This window comes from Myotis nattereri (assembly GCF_964212035.1).
Source record: "Myotis nattereri genome assembly, chromosome: 12".
Classification (NCBI taxonomy): domain Eukaryota; kingdom Metazoa; phylum Chordata; class Mammalia; order Chiroptera; family Vespertilionidae; genus Myotis; species Myotis nattereri.
In genome coordinates this window covers 2,562,206-2,583,223 of record NC_138087.1, presented here as the reverse complement: position 1 = coordinate 2,583,223, position 21,018 = coordinate 2,562,206, and positions in this window count along the sequence as shown.

The window sequence follows — 21,018 nt, the reverse complement described above, 5'->3', positions numbered from 1 at the left end:
GATTCTTACTACATTTCCTGCAGTTTAAAATCAATGACATTACCCGTGAAAAGCAGGGAAATGACCAGAAAACTAATAATATTTACAACTCCGGCCACTTTAGCGAGCGTTTTGACTTGAATTTGCTTTCAAATATTAGGAATTCATGTTTATACAGCTCACCATTAGTGTAGAAAGACTGTAAGTGAGGACTATACTGCTAATGTTTACAATTGAGGCCGAATTTCTCTAGCGTCTTTTTGGAGAATCAGTTAATATCCAGCCGGTTCCATTACATACTTGTAAGAAAACTGTCTAATTGTGGTAAAACTTTTAAAATACGCAATTAGAGTTTCCAGAAATAATTAAAACTTATAAGAAAATCTTGAAATAAAAGTTAGTAGATTCTTACTACATTTCCTGCTGTTTTCAATCACGGACATTACCAGTGAAAAGCAGGGAAATGAACAGAAAACTGCTAATATTTACAACTCCGGCCACTTTAGCGAGCGTTTTGACTTGAATTTGCTTTCAAATATTAGGAATTCATGTTTACACAGCTCACAATTAGTGTAGAAAGGCTGTAAGTGAGGACTATACTGCTAATGTTTACAATGAGGCCGAATTTCTCTAGCGTCTTTTTGGTGAATCAGTTAATATCCTGCCGGTTCAATTACAAACTTGTAAGAAAACTGTCTAACTGTGGTAAAATTCTTAAAATACGCAATTAGAGTTTCCAGAAATGATTAAAAACTTATAAGAAACCCTTGAAATAAAAGTTAGTAGATTCTTACTACATTTCCTGCTGTTTTCAATCACGGACATTACCCGTGGAAAGCAGAAAAATGACCAGAAAACTGATAATATTTACAACTCCGGCCACTTTAGCGAGCGTTTTGACTTGAATTTGCTTTCAAATATTAGGAATTCATGTTTATACAGCTCACCATTAGTGTAGAAAGACTGTAAGTGAGGACTATACTGCTAATGTTTACAATTGAGGCCGAATTTCTCTAGCGTCTTTTTGGTGAATCAGTTAATATCCTGCCGTTTCCATTAAATACTTGTAAGAAAACTGTCTAATTGTGGTAAATCTTTTAAAATACGCAATTAGAGTTTCCAGAAATGATTAAAAACTTATAAGAAACCCTTGAAATAAAAGTTTGTAGATTCTTACTACATTTCCTGCTGTTTTCAATCACGGACATTACCAGTGAAAAGCAGGGAAATGACCAGAAAACTGATAATATTTACAACTCCGGCCACTTTAGCGAGCGTTTTGACTTGAATTTGCTTTCAAATATTAGGAATTCATGTTTATACAGCTCACCATTAGTGTAGAAAGACTGTAAGTGAGGACTATACTGCTAATGTTTACAATTGAGGCCGAATTTCTCTAGCGTCTTTTTGGTGAATCAGTTAATATCCTGCCGGTTCCATTACATACTTGTAAGAAAACTGACGAATTGTGGTAAATCTTTTAAAATACGCAATTAGAGTTTCCAGAAATGATTAAAAACTTATAAGAAACCCTTGAAATAAAAGTTAGTAGATTCTTACTACATTTCCTGCTGTTTTCAATCACGGACATTACCCGTGGAAAGCAGAAAAATGACCAGAAAACTGATAATATTTACAACTCCGGCCACTTTAGCGAGCGTTTTGACTTGAATTTGCTTTCAAATATTAGGAATTCATGTTTATACAGCTCACCATTAGTGTAGAAAGACTGTAAGTGAGGACTATACTGCTAATGTTTACAATTGAGGCCGAATTTCTCTAGCGTCTTTTTGGTGAATCAGTTAATATCCTGCCGGTTCCATTTCATACTTGTAAGAAAACTGTCTAATTGTGGTAAATCTTTTAAAATACGCAATTAGAGTTTCCAGAAATGATTAAAAACTTATAAGAAACCCTTGAAATAAAAGTTAGTAGATTCTTACTACATTTCCTGCTGTTTTCAATCACGGACATTACCCGTGGAAAGCAGAAAAATGACCAGAAAACTGATAATATTTACAACTCCGGCCACTTTAGCGAGCGTTTTGACTTGAATTTGCTTTCAAATATTAGGAATTCATGTTTATACAGCTCACCATTAGTGTAGAAAGACTGTAAGTGAGGACTATACTGCTAATGTTTACAATTGAGGCCGAATTTCTCTAGCGTCTTTTTGGTGAATCAGTTAATATCCTGCCGGTTCCATTTCATACTTGTAAGAAAACTGTCTAATTGTGGTAAATCTTTTAAAATACGCAATTAGAGTTTCCAGAAATGATTAAAAACTTATAAGAAACCCTTGAAATAAAAGTTTGTAGATTCTTACTACATTTCCTGCTGTTTTCAATCACGGACATTACCAGTGAAAAGCAGGGAAATGACCAGAAAACTGATAATATTTACAACTCCGGCCACTTTAGCGAGCGTTTTGACTTGAATTTGCTTTCAAATATTAGGAATTCATGTTTATACAGCTCACCATTAGTGTAGAAAGACTGTAAGTGAGGACTATACTGCTAATGTTTACAATTGAGGCCGAATTTCTCTAGCGTCTTTTTGGTGAATCAGTTAATATCCTGCCGGTTCCATTACATACTTGTAAGAAAACTGACGAATTGTGGTAAATCTTTTAAAATACGCAATTAGAATTTCCAGAAATGATTAAAAACTTATAAGAAACCCTTGAAATAAAAGTTAGTAGATTCTTACTACATTTCCTGCTGTTTTCAATCACGGACATTACCCGTGAAAAGCAGGGTAATGACCAGAAAACTGATAATATTTACAACTCCGGCCACTTTAGCGAGCGTTTTGACTTGAATTTGCTTTCAAATATTAGGAATTCATGTTTATACAGCTCACCATTAGTGTAGAAAGACTGTAAGTGAGGACTATACTGCTAATGTTTACAATTGAGGCCGAATTTCTCTAGCGTCTTTTTGGTGAATCAGTTAATATCCTGCCGGTTCCATTACATACTTGTAAGAAAACTGACGAATTGTGGTAAATCTTTTAAAATACGCAATTAGAATTTCCAGAAATGATTAAAAACTTATAAGAAACCCTTGAAATAAAAGTTTGTAGATTCTTACTACATTTCCTGCTGTTTTCAATCACGGACATTACCCGTGAAAAGCAGGGAAATGACCAGAAAACTGATAATATTTACAACTCCGGCCACTTTAGCGAGCGTTTTGACTTGAATTTGCTTTCAAATATTAGGAATTCATGTTTATCCAGCTCACCATTAGTGTAGAAAGACTGTAAGTGAGGACTATACTGCTAATGTTTACAATGAGGGCGAATTTCTCTAGCGTCTTTTTGGAGAATCAGTTAATATCCTGCCGGTTCCATTACATACCTCTAAGAAAACTGTCTAATTGTGGTAAAACTCTTTAAATACGCAATTAAAGTTTCCAGAAATGATTAAAAACTTATGAGAAACTCTTGAAATAAAAGTAAGTAGATTCTTACTACATTTCCTGCAGTTTAAAATCAATGACATTACCCGTGAAAAGCAGGGAAATGACCAGAAAACTGATAATATTTACAACTCCGGCCACTTTAGCGAGCGTTTTGACTTGAATTTGCTTTCAAATATTAGGAATTCATGTTTATACAGCTCACCATTAGTGTAGAAAGACTGTAAGTGAGGACTATACTGCTAATGTTTACAATTGAGGCCGAATTTCTCTAGCGTCTTTTTGGTGAATCAGTTAATATCCTGCCGGTTCCATTACATACTTGTAAGAAAACTGACGAATTGTGGTAAATCTTTTAAAATACGCAATTAGAGTTTCCAGAAATGATTAAAAACTTATAAGAAACCCTTGAAATAAAAGTTAGTAGATTCTTACTACATTTCCTGCTGTTTTCAATCACGGACATTACCCGTGGAAAGCAGAAAAATGACCAGAAAACTGATAATATTTACAACTCCGGCCACTTTAGCGAGCGTTTTGACTTGAATTTGCTTTCAAATATTAGGAATTCATGTTTATACAGCTCACCATTAGTGTAGAAAGACTGTAAGTGAGGACTATACTGCTAATGTTTACAATTGAGGCCGAATTTCTCTAGCGTCTTTTTGGTGAATCAGTTAATATCCTGCCGGTTCCATTTCATACTTGTAAGAAAACTGTCTAATTGTGGTAAATCTTTTAAAATACGCAATTAGAGTTTCCAGAAATGATTAAAAACTTATAAGAAACCCTTGAAATAAAAGTTAGTAGATTCTTACTACATTTCCTGCTGTTTTCAATCACGGACATTACCCGTGGAAAGCAGAAAAATGACCAGAAAACTGATAATATTTACAACTCCGGCCACTTTAGCGAGCGTTTTGACTTGAATTTGCTTTCAAATATTAGGAATTCATGTTTATACAGCTCACCATTAGTGTAGAAAGACTGTAAGTGAGGACTATACTGCTAATGTTTACAATTGAGGCCGAATTTCTCTAGCGTCTTTTTGGTGAATCAGTTAATATCCTGCCGGTTCCATTTCATACTTGTAAGAAAACTGTCTAATTGTGGTAAATCTTTTAAAATACGCAATTAGAGTTTCCAGAAATGATTAAAAACTTATAAGAAACCCTTGAAATAAAAGTTTGTAGATTCTTACTACATTTCCTGCTGTTTTCAATCACGGACATTACCAGTGAAAAGCAGGGAAATGACCAGAAAACTGATAATATTTACAACTCCGGCCACTTTAGCGAGCGTTTTGACTTGAATTTGCTTTCAAATATTAGGAATTCATGTTTATACAGCTCACCATTAGTGTAGAAAGACTGTAAGTGAGGACTATACTGCTAATGTTTACAATTGAGGCCGAATTTCTCTAGCGTCTTTTTGGTGAATCAGTTAATATCCTGCCGGTTCCATTACATACTTGTAAGAAAACTGACGAATTGTGGTAAATCTTTTAAAATACGCAATTAGAATTTCCAGAAATGATTAAAAACTTATAAGAAACCCTTGAAATAAAAGTTAGTAGATTCTTACTACATTTCCTGCTGTTTTCAATCACGGACATTACCCGTGAAAAGCAGGGTAATGACCAGAAAACTGATAATATTTACAACTCCGGCCACTTTAGCGAGCGTTTTGACTTGAATTTGCTTTCAAATATTAGGAATTCATGTTTATACAGCTCACCATTAGTGTAGAAAGACTGTAAGTGAGGACTATACTGCTAATGTTTACAATTGAGGCCGAATTTCTCTAGCGTCTTTTTGGTGAATCAGTTAATATCCTGCCGGTTCCATTACATACTTGTAAGAAAACTGACGAATTGTGGTAAATCTTTTAAAATACGCAATTAGAATTTCCAGAAATGATTAAAAACTTATAAGAAACCCTTGAAATAAAAGTTTGTAGATTCTTACTACATTTCCTGCTGTTTTCAATCACGGACATTACCCGTGAAAAGCAGGGAAATGACCAGAAAACTGATAATATTTACAACTCCGGCCACTTTAGCGAGCGTTTTGACTTGAATTTGCTTTCAAATATTAGGAATTCATGTTTATCCAGCTCACCATTAGTGTAGAAAGACTGTAAGTGAGGACTATACTGCTAATGTTTACAATGAGGGCGAATTTCTCTAGCGTCTTTTTGGAGAATCAGTTAATATCCTGCCGGTTCCATTACATACCTCTAAGAAAACTGTCTAATTGTGGTAAAACTCTTTAAATACGCAATTAAAGTTTCCAGAAATGATTAAAAACTTATGAGAAACTCTTGAAATAAAAGTAAGTAGATTCTTACTACATTTCCTGCAGTTTAAAATCAATGACATTACCCGTGAAAAGCAGGGAAATGACCAGAAAACTGATAATATTTACAACTCCGGCCACTTTAGCGAGCGTTTTGACTTGAATTTGCTTTCAAATATTAGGAATTCATGTTTATACAGCTCACCATTAGTGTAGAAAGACTGTAAGTGAGGACTATACTGCTAATGTTTACAATTGAGGCCGAATTTCTCTAGCGTCTTTTTGGAGAATCAGTTAATATCCAGCCGGTTCCATTACATACTTGTAAGAAAACTGTCTAATTGTGGTAAAACTTTTAAAATACGCAATTAGAGTTTCCAGAAATAATTAAAACTTATAAGAAAATCTTGAAATAAAAGTTAGTAGATTCTTACTACATTTCCTGCTGTTTTCAATCACGGACATTACCAGTGAAAAGCAGGGAAATGAACAGAAAACTGCTAATATTTACAACTCCGGCCACTTTAGCGAGCGTTTTGACTTGAATTTGCTTTCAAATATTAGGAATTCATGTTTACACAGCTCACAATTAGTGTAGAAAGGCTGTAAGTGAGGACTATACTGCTAATGTTTACAATGAGGCCGAATTTCTCTAGCGTCTTTTTGGTGAATCAGTTAATATCCTGCCGGTTCAATTACAAACTTGTAAGAAAACTGTCTAACTGTGGTAAAATTCTTAAAATACGCAATTAGAGTTTCCAGAAATGATTAAAAACTTATAAGAAACCCTTGAAATAAAAGTTAGTAGATTCTTACTACATTTCCTGCTGTTTTCAATCACGGACATTACCCGTGGAAAGCAGAAAAATGACCAGAAAACTGATAATATTTACAACTCCGGCCACTTTAGCGAGCGTTTTGACTTGAATTTGCTTTCAAATATTAGGAATTCATGTTTATACAGCTCACCATTAGTGTAGAAAGACTGTAAGTGAGGACTATACTGCTAATGTTTACAATTGAGGCCGAATTTCTCTAGCGTCTTTTTGGTGAATCAGTTAATATCCTGCCGTTTCCATTAAATACTTGTAAGAAAACTGTCTAATTGTGGTAAATCTTTTAAAATACGCAATTAGAGTTTCCAGAAATGATTAAAAACTTATAAGAAACCCTTGAAATAAAAGTTTGTAGATTCTTACTACATTTCCTGCTGTTTTCAATCACGGACATTACCAGTGAAAAGCAGGGAAATGACCAGAAAACTGATAATATTTACAACTCCGGCCACTTTAGCGAGCGTTTTGACTTGAATTTGCTTTCAAATATTAGGAATTCATGTTTATACAGCTCACCATTAGTGTAGAAAGACTGTAAGTGAGGACTATACTGCTAATGTTTACAATTGAGGCCGAATTTCTCTAGCGTCTTTTTGGTGAATCAGTTAATATCCTGCCGGTTCCATTACATACTTGTAAGAAAACTGACGAATTGTGGTAAATCTTTTAAAATACGCAATTAGAGTTTCCAGAAATGATTAAAAACTTATAAGAAACCCTTGAAATAAAAGTTAGTAGATTCTTACTACATTTCCTGCTGTTTTCAATCACGGACATTACCCGTGGAAAGCAGAAAAATGACCAGAAAACTGATAATATTTACAACTCCGGCCACTTTAGCGAGCGTTTTGACTTGAATTTGCTTTCAAATATTAGGAATTCATGTTTATACAGCTCACCATTAGTGTAGAAAGACTGTAAGTGAGGACTATACTGCTAATGTTTACAATTGAGGCCGAATTTCTCTAGCGTCTTTTTGGTGAATCAGTTAATATCCTGCCGGTTCCATTTCATACTTGTAAGAAAACTGTCTAATTGTGGTAAATCTTTTAAAATACGCAATTAGAGTTTCCAGAAATGATTAAAAACTTATAAGAAACCCTTGAAATAAAAGTTAGTAGATTCTTACTACATTTCCTGCTGTTTTCAATCACGGACATTACCCGTGGAAAGCAGAAAAATGACCAGAAAACTGATAATATTTACAACTCCGGCCACTTTAGCGAGCGTTTTGACTTGAATTTGCTTTCAAATATTAGGAATTCATGTTTATACAGCTCACCATTAGTGTAGAAAGACTGTAAGTGAGGACTATACTGCTAATGTTTACAATTGAGGCCGAATTTCTCTAGCGTCTTTTTGGTGAATCAGTTAATATCCTGCCGGTTCCATTTCATACTTGTAAGAAAACTGTCTAATTGTGGTAAATCTTTTAAAATACGCAATTAGAGTTTCCAGAAATGATTAAAAACTTATAAGAAACCCTTGAAATAAAAGTTTGTAGATTCTTACTACATTTCCTGCTGTTTTCAATCACGGACATTACCAGTGAAAAGCAGGGAAATGACCAGAAAACTGATAATATTTACAACTCCGGCCACTTTAGCGAGCGTTTTGACTTGAATTTGCTTTCAAATATTAGGAATTCATGTTTATACAGCTCACCATTAGTGTAGAAAGACTGTAAGTGAGGACTATACTGCTAATGTTTACAATTGAGGCCGAATTTCTCTAGCGTCTTTTTGGTGAATCAGTTAATATCCTGCCGGTTCCATTACATACTTGTAAGAAAACTGACGAATTGTGGTAAATCTTTTAAAATACGCAATTAGAATTTCCAGAAATGATTAAAAACTTATAAGAAACCCTTGAAATAAAAGTTAGTAGATTCTTACTACATTTCCTGCTGTTTTCAATCACGGACATTACCCGTGAAAAGCAGGGAAATGACCAGAAAACTGATAATATTTACAACTCCGGCCACTTTAGCGAGCGTTTTGACTTGAATTTGCTTTCAAATATTAGGAATTCATGTTTATACAGCTCACCATTAGTGTAGAAAGACTGTAAGTGAGGACTATACTGCTAATGTTTACAATTGAGGCCGAATTTCTCTAGCGTCTTTTTGGTGAATCAGTTAATATCCTGCCGGTTCCATTACATACTTGTAAGAAAACTGACGAATTGTGGTAAATCTTTTAAAATACGCAATTAGAGTTTCCAGAAATGATTAAAAACTTATAAGAAACCCTTGAAATAAAAGTTAGTAGATTCTTACTACATTTCCTGCTGTTTTCAATCACGGACATTACCCGTGGAAAGCAGAAAAATGACCAGAAAACTGATAATATTTACAACTCCGGCCACTTTAGCGAGCGTTTTGACTTGAATTTGCTTTCAAATATTAGGAATTCATGTTTATACAGCTCACCATTAGTGTAGAAAGACTGTAAGTGAGGACTATACTGCTAATGTTTACAATTGAGGCCGAATTTCTCTAGCGTCTTTTTGGTGAATCAGTTAATATCCTGCCGGTTCCATTTCATACTTGTAAGAAAACTGTCTAATTGTGGTAAATCTTTTAAAATACGCAATTAGAGTTTCCAGAAATGATTAAAAACTTATAAGAAACCCTTGAAATAAAAGTTAGTAGATTCTTACTACATTTCCTGCTGTTTTCAATCACGGACATTACCCGTGGAAAGCAGAAAAATGACCAGAAAACTGATAATATTTACAACTCCGGCCACTTTAGCGAGCGTTTTGACTTGAATTTGCTTTCAAATATTAGGAATTCATGTTTATACAGCTCACCATTAGTGTAGAAAGACTGTAAGTGAGGACTATACTGCTAATGTTTACAATTGAGGCCGAATTTCTCTAGCGTCTTTTTGGTGAATCAGTTAATATCCTGCCGGTTCCATTTCATACTTGTAAGAAAACTGTCTAATTGTGGTAAATCTTTTAAAATACGCAATTAGAGTTTCCAGAAATGATTAAAAACTTATAAGAAACCCTTGAAATAAAAGTTTGTAGATTCTTACTACATTTCCTGCTGTTTTCAATCACGGACATTACCAGTGAAAAGCAGGGAAATGACCAGAAAACTGATAATATTTACAACTCCGGCCACTTTAGCGAGCGTTTTGACTTGAATTTGCTTTCAAATATTAGGAATTCATGTTTATACAGCTCACCATTAGTGTAGAAAGACTGTAAGTGAGGACTATACTGCTAATGTTTACAATTGAGGCCGAATTTCTCTAGCGTCTTTTTGGTGAATCAGTTAATATCCTGCCGGTTCCATTACATACTTGTAAGAAAACTGACGAATTGTGGTAAATCTTTTAAAATACGCAATTAGAATTTCCAGAAATGATTAAAAACTTATAAGAAACCCTTGAAATAAAAGTTAGTAGATTCTTACTACATTTCCTGCTGTTTTCAATCACGGACATTACCCGTGAAAAGCAGGGTAATGACCAGAAAACTGATAATATTTACAACTCCGGCCACTTTAGCGAGCGTTTTGACTTGAATTTGCTTTCAAATATTAGGAATTCATGTTTATACAGCTCACCATTAGTGTAGAAAGACTGTAAGTGAGGACTATACTGCTAATGTTTACAATTGAGGCCGAATTTCTCTAGCGTCTTTTTGGTGAATCAGTTAATATCCTGCCGGTTCCATTACATACTTGTAAGAAAACTGTCTAATTGTGGTAAAACTTTTAAAATACGCAATTAGAATTTCCAGAAATGATTAAAAACTTATAAGAAACCCTTGAAATAAAAGTTTGTAGATTCTTACTACATTTCCTGCTGTTTTCAATCACGGACATTACCCGTGAAAAGCAGGGAAATGACCAGAAAACTGATAATATTTACAACTCCGGCCACTTTAGTGAGCGTTTTGACTTGAATTTGCTTTCAAATATTAGGAATTCATGTTTATCCAGCTCACCATTAGTGTAGAAAGACTGTAAGTGAGGACTATACTGCTAATGTTTACAATGAGGCCGAATTTCTCTAGCGTCTTTTTGGAGAATCAGTTAATATCCTGCCGGTTCCATTACATACTTGTAAGAAAACTGTCTAATTGTGGTAAAACTCTTAAAATACGCAATTAGAGTTTCCAGAAATAATTAAAACTTATAAGAAAATCTTGAAATAAAAGTTAGTAGATTCTTACTACATTTCCTGCTGTTTTCAATCACGGACATTACCCGTGAAAAGCAGGGAAATGAACAGAAAACTGCTAATATTTACAACTCCGGCCACTTTAGCGAGCGTTTTGACTTGAATTTGCTTTCAAATATTAGGAATTCATGTTTACACAGCTCACAATTAGTGTAGAAAGGCTGTAAGTGAGGACTATACTGCTAATGTTTACAATGAGGCCGAATTTCTCTAGCGTCTTTTTGGTGAATCAGTTAATATCCTGCCGGTTCAATTACAAACTTGTAAGAAAACTGTCTAACTGTGGTAAAATTCTTAAAATACGCAATTAGAGTTTCCAGAAATGATTAAAAACTTATAAGAAACCCTTGAAATAAAAGTTAGTAGATTCTTACTACATTTCCTGCTGTTTTCAATCACGGACATTACCCGTGGAAAGCAGAAAAATGACCAGAAAACTGATAATATTTACAACTCCGGCCACTTTAGCGAGCGTTTTGACTTGAATTTGCTTTCAAATATTAGGAATTCATGTTTATACAGCTCACCATTAGTGTAGAAAGACTGTAAGTGAGGACTATACTGCTAATGTTTACAATTGAGGCCGAATTTCTCTAGCGTCTTTTTGGTGAATCAGTTAATATCCTGCCGGTTCCATTTCATACTTGTAAGAAAACTGTCTAATTGTGGTAAATCTTTTAAAATACGCAATTAAAGTTTCCAGAAATGATTAAAAACTTATAAGAAACCCTTGAAATAAAAGTTTGTAGATTCTTACTACATTTCCTGCTGTTTTCAATCACGGACATTACCAGTGAAAAGCAGGGAAATGACCAGAAAACTGATAATATTTACAACTCCGGCCACTTTAGCGAGCGTTTTGACTTGAATTTGCTTTCAAATATTAGGAATTCATGTTTATACAGCTCACCATTAGTGTAGAAAGACTGTAAGTGAGGACTATACTGCTAATGTTTACAATTGAGGCCGAATTTCTCTAGCGTCTTTTTGGTGAATCAGTTAATATCCTGCCGGTTCCATTACATACTTGTAAGAAAACTGACGAATTGTGGTAAATCTTTTAAAATACGCAATTAGAATTTCCAGAAATGATTAAAAACTTATAAGAAACCCTTGAAATAAAAGTTAGTAGATTCTTACTACATTTCCTGCTGTTTTCAATCACGGACATTACCCGTGAAAAGCAGGGTAATGACCAGAAAACTGATAATATTTACAACTCCGGCCACTTTAGCGAGCGTTTTGACTTGAATTTGCTTTCAAATATTAGGAATTCATGTTTATACAGCTCACCATTAGTGTAGAAAGACTGTAAGTGAGGACTATACTGCTAATGTTTACAATTGAGGCCGAATTTCTCTAGCGTCTTTTTGGTGAATCAGTTAATATCCTGCCGGTTCCATTACATACTTGTAAGAAAACTGTCTAATTGTGGTTAAACTTTTAAAATACGCAATTAGAATTTCCAGAAATGATTAAAAACTTATAAGAAACCCTTGAAATAAAAGTTTGTAGATTCTTACTACATTTCCTGCTGTTTTCAATCACGGACATTACCCGTGAAAAGCAGGGAAATGACCAGAAAACTGATAATATTTACAACTCCGGCCACTTTAGCGAGCGTTTTGACTTGAATTTGCTTTCAAATATTAGGAATTCATGTTTATCCAGCTCACCATTAGTGTAGAAAGACTGTAAGTGAGGACTATACTGCTAATGTTTACAATGAGGGCGAATTTCTCTAGCGTCTTTTTGGAGAATCAGTTAATATCCTTCCGGTTCCATTACATACCTCTAAGAAAACTGTCTAATTGTGGTAAAACTCTTTAAATACGCAATTAAAGTTTCCAGAAATGATTAAAAACTTATGAGAAACTCTTGAAATAAAAGTAAGTAGATTCTTACTACATTTCCTGCAGTTTAAAATCAATGACATTACCCGTGAAAAGCAGGGAAATGACCAGAAAACTGATAATATTTACAACTCCGGCCACTTTAGCGAGCGTTTTGACTTGAATTTGCTTTCAAATATTAGGAATTCATGTTTATACAGCTCACCATTAGTGTAGAAAGACTGTAAGTGAGGACTATACTGCTAATGTTTACAATTGAGGCCGAATTTCTCTAGCGTCTTTTTGGAGAATCAGTTAATATCCAGCCGGTTCCATTACATACTTGTAAGAAAACTGTCTAATTGTGGTAAAACTTTTAAAATACGCAATTAGAGTTTCCAGAAATAATTAAAACTTATAAGAAAATCTTGAAATAAAAGTTAGTAGATTCTTACTACATTTCCTGCTGTTTTCAATCACGGACATTACCAGTGAAAAGCAGGGAAATGAACAGAAAACTGCTAATATTTACAACTCCGGCCACTTTAGCGAGCGTTTTGACTTGAATTTGCTTTCAAATATTAGGAATTCATGTTTACACAGCTCACAATTAGTGTAGAAAGGCTGTAAGTGAGGACTATACTGCTAATGTTTACAATGAGGCCGAATTTCTCTAGCGTCTTTTTGGTGAATCAGTTAATATCCTGCCGGTTCAATTACAAACTTGTAAGAAAACTGTCTAACTGTGGTAAAATTCTTAAAATACGCAATTAGAGTTTCCAGAAATGATTAAAAACTTATAAGAAACCCTTGAAATAAAAGTTAGTAGATTCTTACTACATTTCCTGCTGTTTTCAATCACGGACATTACCCGTGGAAAGCAGAAAAATGACCAGAAAACTGATAATATTTACAACTCCGGCCACTTTAGCGAGCGTTTTGACTTGAATTTGCTTTCAAATATTAGGAATTCATGTTTATACAGCTCACCATTAGTGTAGAAAGACTGTAAGTGAGGACTATACTGCTAATGTTTACAATTGAGGCCGAATTTCTCTAGCGTCTTTTTGGTGAATCAGTTAATATCCTGCCGTTTCCATTAAATACTTGTAAGAAAACTGTCTAATTGTGGTAAATCTTTTAAAATACGCAATTAGAGTTTCCAGAAATGATTAAAAACTTATAAGAAACCCTTGAAATAAAAGTTTGTAGATTCTTACTACATTTCCTGCTGTTTTCAATCACGGACATTACCAGTGAAAAGCAGGGAAATGACCAGAAAACTGATAATATTTACAACTCCGGCCACTTTAGCGAGCGTTTTGACTTGAATTTGCTTTCAAATATTAGGAATTCATGTTTATACAGCTCACCATTAGTGTAGAAAGACTGTAAGTGAGGACTATACTGCTAATGTTTACAATTGAGGCCGAATTTCTCTAGCGTCTTTTTGGTGAATCAGTTAATATCCTGCCGGTTCCATTACATACTTGTAAGAAAACTGACGAATTGTGGTAAATCTTTTAAAATACGCAATTAGAATTTCCAGAAATGATTAAAAACTTATAAGAAACCCTTGAAATAAAAGTTAGTAGATTCTTACTACATTTCCTGCTGTTTTCAATCACGGACATTACCCGTGAAAAGCAGGGTAATGACCAGAAAACTGATAATATTTACAACTCCGGCCACTTTAGCGAGCGTTTTGACTTGAATTTGCTTTCAAATATTAGGAATTCATGTTTATACAGCTCACCATTAGTGTAGAAAGACTGTAAGTGAGGACTATCCTGCTAATGTTTACAATTGAGGCCGAATTTCTCTAGCGTCTTTTTGGTGAATCAGTTAATATCCTGCCGGTTCCATTACATACTTGTAAGAAAACTGTCTAATTGTGGTAAAACTTTTAAAATACGCAATTAGAATTTCCAGAAATGATTAAAAACTTATAAGAAACCCTTGAAATAAAAGTTTGTAGATTCTTACTACATTTCCTGCTGTTTTCAATCACGGACATTACCCGTGAAAAGCAGGGAAATGACCAGAAAACTGATAATATTTACAACTCCGGCCACTTTAGCGAGCGTTTTGACTTGAATTTGCTTTCAAATATTAGGAATTCATGTTTATCCAGCTCACCATTAGTGTAGAAAGACTGTAAGTGAGGACTATACTGCTAATGTTTACAATGAGGGCGAATTTCTCTAGCGTCTTTTTGGAGAATCAGTTAATATCCTGCCGGTTCCATTACATACCTCTAAGAAAACTGTCTAATTGTGGTAAAACTCTTTAAATACGCAATTAAAGTTTCCAGAAATGATTAAAAACTTATGAGAAACTCTTGAAATAAAAGTAAGTAGATTCTTACTACATTTCCTGCAGTTTAAAATCAATGACATTACCCGTGAAAAGCAGGGAAATGACCAGAAAACTGATAATATTTACAACTCCGGCCACTTTAGCGAGCGTTTTGACTTGAATTTGCTTTCAAATATTAGGAATTCATGTTTATACAGCTCACCATTAGTGTAGAAAGACTGTAAGTGAGGACTATACTGCTAATGTTTACAATTGAGGCCGAATTTCTCTAGCGTCTTTTTGGAGAATCAGTTAATATCCAGCCGGTTCCATTACATACTTGTAAGAAAACTGTCTAATTGTGGTAAAACTTTTAAAATACGCAATTAGAGTTTCCAGAAATAATTAAAACTTATAAGAAAATCTTGAAATAAAAGTTAGTAGATTCTTACTACATTTCCTGCTGTTTTCAATCACGGACATTACCAGTGAAAAGCAGGGAAATGAACAGAAAACTGCTAATATTTACAACTCCGGCCACTTTAGCGAGCGTTTTGACTTGAATTTGCTTTCAAATATTAGGAATTCATGTTTACACAGCTCACAATTAGTGTAGAAAGGCTGTAAGTGAGGACTATACTGCTAATGTTTACAATGAGGCCGAATTTCTCTAGCGTCTTTTTGGTGAATCAGTTAATATCCTGCCGGTTCAATTACAAACTTGTAAGAAAACTGTCTAACTGTGGTAAAATTCTTAAAATACGCTATTAGAGTTTCCAGAAATGATTAAAAACTTATAAGAAACCCTTGAAATAAAAGTTTGTAGATTCTTACTACATTTCCTGCTTTTTTCAATCACGGACATTACCCGTGAAAAGCAGGGAAATGACCAGAAAACTGATAATATTTACATTTGTGGCCACTTTAGCGAGCGTTTTGACTTGAATTTGCTTTCAAATATAAGGAATTCATGTTTATACAGCTCACCATTAGTGTAGAAAGACTGTAAGTGAGGACTATACTGCTAATGTTTACAATTGAGGCCGAATTTCTCTAGCGTCTTTTTGGTGAATCAGTTAATATCCTGCCGGTTCCATTTCATACTTGTAAGAAAACTGTCTAATTGTGGTAAATCTTTTAAAATACGCAATTAGAGTTTCCAGAAATGATTAAAAACTTATAAGAAACCCTTGAAATAAAAGTTTGTAGATTCTTACTACATTTCCTGCTTTTTTCAATCACGGACATTACCCGTGAAAAGCAGGGAAATGACCAGAAAACTGATTATATTTACAACTCCGGCCACTTTAGCGAGCGTTTTGACTTGAATTTGCTTTCAAATATTAGGAATTCATGTTTATACAGCTCACCATTAGTGTAGAAAGACTGTAAGTGAGGACTATACTGCTAATGTTTACAATTGAGGCCGAATTTCTCTAGCGTCTTTTTGGTGAATCAGTTAATATCCTGCCGGTTCCATTACATACTTGAAGAAAACTGACGAATTGTGGTATATCTTTTAAAATACGCAATTAGAGTTTCCAGAAATGATTAAAAACTTATAAGAAACCCTTGAAATAAAAGTTAGTAGATTCTTACTACATTTCCTGCTGTTTTCAATCACGGACATTACCCGTGAAAAGCAGGGTAATGACCAGAATACTGATAATATTTACAACTCCGGCCACTTTAGCGAGCGTTTTGACTTGAATTTGCTTTCAAATATTAGGAATTCATGTTTATACAGCTCACCATTAGTGTAGAAAGACTGTAAGTGAGGACTCTAATGCTAATGTTTACAATTGAGGCCGAATTTCTCTAGCGTCTTTTTGGTGAATCAGTTAATATCCTGCCGGTTCCATTTCATACTTGTAAGAAAACTGTCTAATTGTGGTAAATCTTTTAAAATACGCAATTAGAGTTTCCAGAAATGATTAAAAACTTATAAGAAACCCTTGAAATAAAAGTTTGTAGATTCTTACTACATTTCCTGCTTTTTTCAATCACGGACATTACCCGTGAAAAGCAGGGAAATGACCAGAAAACTGATAATATTTACAACTCCGGCCACTTTAGCGAGCGTTTTGACTTGAATTTGCTTTCAAATATTAGGAATTCATGTTTATACAGCTCACCATTAGTGTAGAAAGACTGTAAGTGAGGACTATACTGCTAATGTTTACAATTGAGGCCGAATTTCTCTAGCGTCTTTTTGGAGAATCAGTTAATATCCTGCCGGTTCCATTACATACTTGTAAGAAAACTGTCTAATTGTGGTAAAACTTTTAAAATACGCAATTAGAGTTTCCAGAAATGATTAAAAACTTATAAGAAACCCTTGAAATAAAAGTTTGTAGATTCTTACTACATTTCCTGCTTTTTTCAATCAAGGACATTACCCGTGAAAAGCAGGGAAATGACCAGAAAACTGATAATATTTACAACTCCGGCCACTTTAGCGAGCGTTTTGACTTGAATTTGCTTTCAAATATTAGGAATTCATGTTTATACAGCTCACCAATAGTGTAGAAAGACTGTAAGTGAGGACTATACTGCTAATGTTTACAATTGAGGCCGAATTTCTCTAGCGTCTTTTTGGTGAATCAGTTAATATCCTGCCGGTTCCATTACATACTTGTAAGAAAACTGTCTAATTGTGGTAAAACTTTTAAAATACGCAATTAGAATTTCCAGAAATGATTAAAAACTTATAAGAAACCCTTGAAATAAAAGTTTGTAGATTCTTACTACATTTCCTGCTGTTTTCAATCACGGACATTACCCGTGAAAAGCAGGGAAATGACCAGAAAACTGATAATATTTACAACTCCGGCCACTTTAGCGAGCGTTTTGACTTGAATTTGCTTTCAAATATTAGGAATTCATGTTTATACAGCTCACCATTAGTGTAGAAAGACTGTAAGTGAGGACTATACTGCTAATGTTTACAATGAGGGCGAATTTCTCTAGCGTCTTTTTGGAGAATCAGTTAATATCCTGCCGGTTCCATTACATACCTCTAAGAAAACTGTCTAATTGTGGTAAAACTCTTTAAATACGCAATTAAAGTTTCCAGAAATGATTAAAAACTTATGAGAAACCCTTGAAATAAAAGTAAGTAGATTCTTACTACATTTCCTGCAGTTTAAAATCAATGACATTACCCGTGGAAAGCAGGGTAATGACCAGAAAACTGATAATATTTACAACTCCGGCCACTTTAGCGAGCGTTTTGACTTGAATTTGCTTTCAAATATTAGGAATTCATGTTTATACAGCTCACCATTAGTGTAGAAAGACTGTAAGTGAGGACTATACTGCTAATGTTTACAATTGAGGCCGAATTTCTCTAGCGTCTTTTTGGTGAATCAGTTAATATCCTGCCGGTTCCATTTCATACTTGTAAGAAAACTGTCTAATTGTGGTAAATCTTTTAAAATACGCAATTAGAGTTTCCAGAAATGATTAAAAACTTATAAGAAACCCTTGAAATAAAAGTTTGTAGATTCTTACTACATTTCCTGCTGTTTTCAATCACGGACATTACCCGTGAAAAGCAGGGAAATGACCAGAAAACTGATAATATTTACAACTCCGGCCACTTTAGCGAGCGTTTTGACTTGAATTTGCTTTCAAATATTAGGAATTCATGTTTATACAGCTCACCATTAGTGTAGAAAGACTGTAAGTGAGGACTATACTGCTAATGTTTACAATTGAGGCCGAATTTCTCTAGCGTCTTTTTGGAGAATCAGTTAATATCCTGCCGGTTCCATTACATACTTGTAAGAAAACTGTCTAATTGTGGTAAAAGTTTTAAAATACGCAATTAGAGTTTCCAGAAATGATTAAAAACTTATAAGAAACCCTTGAAATAAAAGTTTGTAGATTCTTACTACATTTCCTGCTTTTTTCAATCACGGACATTACCCGTGAAAAGCAGGGAAATGACCAGAAAACTGATAATATTTACATTTGTGGCCACTTTAGCGAGCGTTTTGACTTGAATTTGCTTTCAAATATAAGGAATTCATGTTTATACAGCTCACCATTAGTGTAGAAAGACTGTAAGTGAGGACTATACTGCTAATGTTTACAATTGAGGCCGAATTTCTCTAGCGTCTTTTTGGAGAATCAGTTAATATCCAGCCGGTTCCATTACATACTTGTAAGAAAACTGTCTAATTGTGGTAAAACTCTTAAAATACGCAATTAGAGTTTCCAGAAATAATTAAAAACTTATAAGAAAATCTTGAAATAAAAGTTAGTAGATTCTTACTACATTTCCTGCTGTTTTCAATCACGGACATTACCCGTGAAAAGCAGGGAAATGAACAGAAAACTGCTAATATTTACAACTCCGGCCACTTTAGCGAGCGTTTTGACTTGAATTTGCTTTCAAATATTAGGAATTCATGTTTATACAGCTCACCATTAGTGTAGAAAGACTGTAAGTGAGGACTATACTGCTAATGTTTACAATTGAGGCCGAATTTCTCTAGCGTCTTTTTGGTGAATCAGTTACTATCCTGCCGGTTCCATTACATACTTGTAAGAAAACTGTCTAATTGTGGTAAAACTTTTAAAATACGCAATTAGAATTTCCAGAAATGATTAAAAACTTATAAGAAACCCTTGAAATAAAAGTTTGTAGATTCTTACTACATTTCCTGCTGTTTTCAATCACGGACATTACCCGTGAAAAGCAGGGAAATGACCAGAAAACTGATAATATTTACAACTCCGGCCACTTTAGCGAGCGTTTTGACTTGAATTTGCTTTCAAATATTAGGAATTCATGTTTATACAGCTCACCATTAGTGTAGAAAGACTGTAAGTGAGGACTATACTGCTAATGTTTACAATGAGGGCGAATTTCTCTAGCGTCTTTTTGGAGAATCAGTTAATATCCTGCCGGTTCCATTACATACCTCTAAGAAAACTGTCTAATTGTGGTAAAACTCTTTAAATACGCAATTAAAGTTTCCAGAAATGATTAAAAACTTATGAGAAACCCTTGAAATAAAAGTAAGTAGATTCTTACTACATTTCCTGCAGTTTAAAATCAATGACATTACCCGTGGAAAGCAGGGAAATGACCAGAAAACTGATAATATTTACAACTCCGGCCACTTTAGCGAGCGTTTTGACTTGAATTTGCTTTCAAATATTAGGAATTCATGTTTACACAGCTCACAATTAGTGTAGAAAGACTGTAAGTGAGGACTATACTGCTAATGTTTACAATTGAGGCCGAATTTCTCTAGCGTCTTTTTGGTGAATCAGTTAATATCCTGCCGGTTCCATTAAATACTTGTAAGAAAACTGTCTAATTGTGGTAAATCTTTTAAAATACGCAATTAGAGTTTCCAGAAATGATTAAAAACTTATAAGAAACCCTTGAAATAAAAGTTTGTAGATTCTTACTACATTTCCTGCTGTTTTCAATCACGGACATTACCAGTGAAAAGCAGGGAAATGACCAGAAAACTGATAATATTTACAACTCCGGCCACTTTAGCGAGCGTTTTGACTTGAATTTGCTTTCAAATATTAGGAATTCATGTTTATACAGCTCACCATTAGTGTAGAAACACTGTAAGTGAGGACTATACTGCTAATGTTTACAATTGAGGCCGAATTTCTCTAGCGTCTTTTTGGTGAATCAGTTACTATCCTGCCGGTTCCATTACATACTTGTAAGAAAACTATCTAATTGTGGTAAAACTTTTAAAATACGCAATTAGAATTTCCAATAATGATTAAAAACTTATAAGAAACCCTTGAAATAAAAGTTTGTAGATTCTTACTACATTTCCTGCGGTTTTCAATCACGGACATTACCCGTGAAAAGCAGGGAAATGACCAGAAAACTGATAATATTTACAACTCCGGCCACTTTAGCGAGCGTTTTGACTTGAATTTGCTTTCAAATATTAGGAATTCATGTTTATACAGCTCACCATTAGTGTAGAAAGACTGTAAGTGAGGACTATACTGCTAATGTTTACAATGAGGGCGAATTTCTCTAGCGTCTTTTTGGAGAATCAGTTAATATCCTGCCGGTTCCATTACATACCTCTAAGAAAACTGTCTAATTGTGGTAAAACTCTTAAAATACGCAATTAAAGTTTCCAGAAATGATTAAAAACTTA